This window comes from Oryx dammah, unplaced genomic scaffold (assembly GCF_014754425.2).
Source record: "Oryx dammah isolate SB20612 unplaced genomic scaffold, SCBI_Odam_1.1 HiC_scaffold_5, whole genome shotgun sequence".
NCBI lineage: Eukaryota > Metazoa > Chordata > Mammalia > Artiodactyla > Bovidae > Oryx > Oryx dammah.
Window position 1 is genome coordinate 36,895,639 of NW_024070189.1, and position 6,284 is coordinate 36,901,922.

A 6,284-nucleotide genomic window follows, 5' to 3' on the forward strand; every position below is an offset into this window, starting at 1 on the left:
AGATACCATTTGGTTTTCATATAACATAAATTCAGTGGTTAAGTCATTGAGGACTATACCCCGTCTTTCTCACATCCTAAAGGTATGCTCCAGCAATTCTCCTCTCTCTCTCTCATTATCTTTCAACTTCTAGTGGATCATCTCCACCAGCATATTAAAAGTTGTGATGATTCTCTTCTTTTCAAAAGACATAATTAAACTAAATTAATGGGCTTCCCTGGTGGCCCAAATGGTAAACAATCTGCTTGCAGTGCAGGAGACCCAGGTTTGATCACAGCCTGGGAAGATCCCTTGGAGAAGGGCATGGCAACCCACTCCAGGATTCACACCTGGAAAATTCCATGGACAGAAGAGCCTGGCGGGCTATAATCCGTGGGGTGGCAGAGTCGGACATGACTGAGCTACTAACACTTTCACACTTTCAAGCTCAAAAATAAGAAAAGACAGAACCTGATAAAATTTGAGCAAAGGATCTGAACAACGCCTCACCAAAGAAAATATACAAATTATTAATTTAAATAGGGAATTTTCTTTCTTTTCTCAGCTATATATAATTTTTCTGTTTTTCAGTTAATTTCTGGCTTGATTGCACTTTGAACAGTGAGTAATTTCTATTAAATGGCTACTTTTAGCACCTACAGAATTTTATTTTGAGGCCTAATATGTGATCAAATTTTGTAAATGCTACATAGTTCCTTAAAAGTAAAGTGTATCTCTATTCTTATACCCATTTGTTATGTTCACTTTGTTTTCTTGCTTTATTTTTTGTCAATTTAAAATATCTCAGACTGAAAGAAATGTTAGTTTTGCTACTGTTTTATTTCTCTAAAAGTTTCTTTGTTTGCCTATTGATTTTATACTCTGCATTTTGTTCATATAACCTTCTGTTCCATAAAGATTGAATACATAGAGATTTTAAATCCTTTAAAATTGTATTCTTGAAAGTCATTAGTTATCTTGATTCCTTGAATGTAGTATAAGAAAATCCTTATTTTATACCTAATTTCAGTATTGATATATACATGTAGATATGCCCCTATAATATTTTCAGAAAAAAAGATCATGCTTTCTTTTATTCTTCCTTTATAACTATATATAAATGCATGTATATATATGTACATATGCATTTTTGAGGAATTTAGAAGGAATTACCTTTGTCTGAAGGTAAAAAAATTGATTTTTTTCTACAAAGATGTTATTTATACAATAATCATACATATTGGTTTCAGAGCATGAAGTACTATTGATTTTTTTTATAGTAGTAGGAATAATTTTACCTTGAGGCAACCACGTTCTTTTAATCAATTTGTTTTTATGAACACAAAGAAAAAATTATAAGATAGCTATCAAAATTTAGAAGTTCAATCTGAAGTCTAAGGAAGAAGATGGATTAACCTGTAAGGGACTAATATTTACTTTCTCCTTACAGAACTTCATTTACATGGCAAATTACAATAATTTGCACTGTATTCCATAAATATTTGAATGTTGTATTTATAGTCTGTATTAAATATTTTTTACAAAAGAAAACCAAGTTGTGGTAAGCACTTGCTAACCCTTGCTCCTAAATCTTTAAAATTCTTCTGATGCAGCACAAAGTTTTCTTTCCTCATGTATATACAATCTATGTACAAAACAACCCAACGAGAGTCAAACACGTTCCTATTTATTCCACTGAAATGAGAAAATAAAATCCTTTAGATGATATCATTAAGCTTTTATTACCAGTGTAGGGTTTCCCTGGTGGGTCAGATGGTAAGGAATTCACCTATGACACAGGAGACCAGGTCCCTGGGTCAAGAAGATCCTCTGGAGAAGAAAATGGCAACTCCCTCCAGTATTCTTGCCTGGAAAATCCCATGGACAGAGGAGCCTGGTGGGCTACAGTCCATGGGATCACAAGAGTAGAACACAACTGAGTGACTTTCACTTTCACTTTCATTTCACCAGTGCAGAAGTTTATAACTACATGAAGGATAAATTTTGCCCTGACAAACTAAGTAGATTTGTTAATGAGCTTTATCCTATCTGTACATAATTTCCTATGTCAGAGATTTCACAGAGAAATCCAGAATGCATAATGAAGCACAACAGGTGATATTATGTATTTTAAGTTCAGGAATAGAACTGTCAGTTCTCATTTATGTCTGTAAAACATAACTGCATTTCTGGACTGTTTTAACTTCAGCAGTTGCTGCAAGTATCATTCACACACAACTACATTTACACACATTCATTAAATCAGTGAATATATTGAGGAAAATGACATTCTAGTGATTGTGGATACTTGTGACTATAGCAGTGATGAGAATTCTGCAGAGTTCATAATTCAAACTAGGAAAGATATTGTTTAGTCTTTAAGTCATGGTCGACTCTTTGTGACTTAATGGACTACAGCCTGCCGGGCTCCCCTGTCCATGGGATTTCTCAGGCAAAAATACTGGAGTGAGTTGCCAGTTCCTTCTCCAGGGGATCTCCCCAAGCCAGGGATTGAACCTACATCACCTGCGTGGCAGGCAGATTCTTCACCATTGAGCCAAAGGGAAAAGTCCTTTATGTTACAGAGATCCTGCTCTATGCTTGAGAGTAAAGTCACAAATGTTATTGATCACTATATTTTGCATATACTTTGTGTATGGTAGATGCTGGATTCATGCTTGTTGGATGAATCCATTGATGGATATATAAGGCTGCTATACAGACAAGCTATTAAGAGGATATCACTTTATCATGGATTATCCACTGGCTACTAATTTAACAATTTATTCTTGGAGAACTATACACATGAAAATTAAAACTCTTTCTCTTGGATAATAATTTTGAATATACAGGGATAATACTTTTCCCTTCTCTTTACCTCCCCACTACAAGCAGTTACTTCCTTGAATTGGAGGAGATAAGACAATGTGATTTAATAAAAGTATATATACAATTTGTGAAAAAAGAAAAAGTATATATACAAACTAAAAAAAAGGTGTTTGAGGGGTTGGTTGACAGCAAGAAAAATGCAAGTCAACCATGATGTATGGCCAGTATGCTATCTTAGGCTTAATTAACAGAATATGAAATGACATAATGAATCTTCATAGTGGATTATAACCTTTTTGAGCATTTATTTTAGTTCTGAGCCCACTCTTAAAAAAAGATGGTGCCTACCCGCTGGAGCAAGGCAGAGGGAGACTGCAAAGATGCTCATCCCCAGATAGAATTCTAGTTTCTGAAATGCTATTATGCACCTGGTAAAAACTCATGTGCGTGCATGGTAAAAACTTGCATGCATGGTTTTCTCTAAGTATCTTCAGTCGTGTCCAACTCTTGGCAACTCTATGGACTGTGACTTACTAAATATTTAATTACACTAGCACCTATTGATAATTGTAATCCCGACAGAGATTTCATGCAGGATGGCTATGTTGAAAATGTTCCCTTGTCTTAATTCCTTACCAGTACCTTCAGATTTTTCAGTGATTGTATTTTAATCACATGAATTCAACTTTTTTTTTTCTTTTGCTGAGAGAGGAAGAGAAAGAAGAAGTAGGGATGTGAAGAGAGACAGGAGGGAAAGAATAAGGGTAGAAGGTGGGAGAGAATGAGAGAGAGAAAAGGAGAAAAACAATTTTAAAAGGATAAATTTTTTTTAAACTTTATTTTTCTGGGCTCCAAAGTCACTGCAGATGGTGATGGCAACCATGAAATTAAAAACGCTTACTCCTTGGAAGGAAAGTTATGACCAACCTAGACAGCATATTAAAAAGCAGAGACATTACTTTGCCAACAAAGGTCCATCTAGTCAAGGCTATGGTTTTTCCAGTGGTCGTGTATGGATATGAGAGTTAGACTATAAAGAAATCTGAGCACTGAAGAATTGATGCTTTTGAACTGTGGTGTTGGAGAAGACTCTTGAGAGTCCCTTGGACTCCAAGGAAATCCAATCAGTCCATCCTAAAGGGGATCAGTCCTGGATGTTCATTGGATGGACTGATGTTGAAGCTGAAACTCCAATACTTTGGCCACCTGATGAGAAGAGCTGACTCATTTGAAAAGACCCTGATGCTGGGAAAGATTGAGGGCAAGAAGAGAAGGGGATGACAGAGGATGAGATGGTTGGATGGCATCACCGACTCAATGGACATGGGTTTGGGTGGACTCCGGGAGTTGGTGATGACAGGGAGGCCTGGCGTGCTGTAATTCATGGGGTCGCAAAGAGTCGGACACAACTGAGCAACTGAACTGAGGTGAAAAAGGATAAATTATGTTAGTGGCCATTTCTCACTTGAGTATATGGACTGGAGTGATCTTGAAATGACAGAAGTGAATTTCTCATTTTCTCATTCATTTTCTATTACCCAGAATGTATCTTGTGATCTGGGCTTCTAGTATTTACAGACATGTAATTTTCACCACATGACTCTTTTAGTATGTATTGAACAATAGTGGACATGCTTATCTATTTTATTTTCTATGGGCATTCTCAAGAATTAAAACCTATTTTTGGTAGCATAAAATTCTTACCTTTCATACTGGCTTTGAAAGCAAATCCCATAGGCTATATTTCTCCATTGCGTATATCCTAATTTCAGAAATGTTAAATGTGTAACATTTTATATCACAGATACAGGAAAGTTTTTTTAAAAAAATTGAAGTAGCTGCACAGTAAAAAAGTTACTGTCTTTCAGAATTGGCACTTCTCAAAAGGATAAAAGCTAAGATAGCTCTAGTTTTTTTGGACAAATAAATGTTGATCTTTAAAAAATAATATCTTTCTGTCCTGCCCACATTATGATGCCTCCCAGAAGTCTTTTTTAAAAATATGTTTATCCCTCCTTTGTTTAAAACGAATGTTTAGAAAAGAACAGCATCTTACTAGAATTGTATCAGAATGATAAGCAATAGTTGCTGGGGTTGCAATAGGGAAATCTATACACAAGTAAAAATGGAAAGTCAATTTTTTTAAATATTTAATTAAATTATTAAGATACAGGCACTAACTGAGTTTCACATGTTTTTAACTTCAGTCATCATACATAAGGGATGAATACAGCAAACATCTACAAGTCTGACCAATATTTTTAAAGATGTGTGGGGTATTGTGATTGAGCAATTTGATTTCATTTTTTCCTTTTTACACATAACTTAATCTATGGTTGAGAAAGGTGGTTCTTAATAGTTATGGATAATCATATTTAATCAAATGATGAAAACTAAGGTTATCAGCAAAAAAAAAACCAACTTCATGTCCTGAATTACAATTTTATTATATCTTCAAAGATGGAAATGAAATGTTCACATTACCTCCATGGTAGGATTACATATGGTAATTTGTATGTGTGTGTGTCTCTGTATGTATTGTAATATATCTACAGATAAACATACCACTCTTTAGTATTAATAAGAAAAAGAAAAAGACTACTAGAAACTAGAAACATGATGAAGGTAAAATCAACATTTTAGCTAAAAATTAAATTCAGCTCTTTTCACTAACATCTTACTGATTATGAAGCTTTCATTTCTATTTGTTTTTCAAGCCATCAAGAAAAGCATGTTCATGATATTATACTTACTGAGTGCCATTACCTGAATGTTAATAAAGCTGCATTTAAGAGATATGAAATGATAGAAATTCTGGGTGATTGTTTTTTTACTACCCTTTTGCATTTACTTAGAGATTTTGGTCAATAAAATGTTCAGTCAATTATTAAGGTCAATGCAAATATGAAATGTGGAAAGGTTTTCTCCTTCAGCTCTTCTAAGAAAAATTCTACCCACTGTGAAATATTTACCCTAGGAATCTCATTATCTCTGAGACTAAAGTGTGGACTAATTTAAGTCATTATTTTGAAATACTAGATAGCAGTTGAATAAGCAGTATTAGCAATTAGAATAGTTCTATCAAGTCCTTGAATATACAAGCTATATATAAGAAAGTAGGGAAAACCACTAGACCATTCAGGTATGACCTAAATCAAATCCCTTATGATTATACGGGGCTTCCCTGGTGGCTCAGAGGATAAAGTGTCTGCCTGAAATGCAGGAGACCCAGGTTCGATCCCTGGGTTGGGAAGATCCCCTGGAAAAGGAAATGGCAACCCACTCCAGTATTCTTGTCTGGAGAATTCCATGGACAGAGGAGCCTGGTGGCCTACAGTCCACCAGGTCGCAAAGAGTCAGAAACGGCTGAGCTACTTAACTCACTCACTATGATTATACAGTGGAAGTGAGAAATAGATTTAAGGGTCTAGAACTGATAGATAGAGTGCCTGATGAACTGTGGAATGAGGTTCATG

The 6,284-nt window shown here is 35.1% G+C and overlaps 1 non-coding gene across 1 annotated transcript; it reads left to right on the forward strand.

Annotated features, from left to right (window-relative positions):
- Positions 1-5,989: 5,989 nt before the first annotated feature.
- Positions 5,990-6,061, forward strand: TRNAF-GAA. Its single transcript has one exon. It is a non-coding gene; the product is annotated as a tRNA-Phe (tRNA).
- Positions 6,062-6,284: the final 223 nt, after the last annotated feature.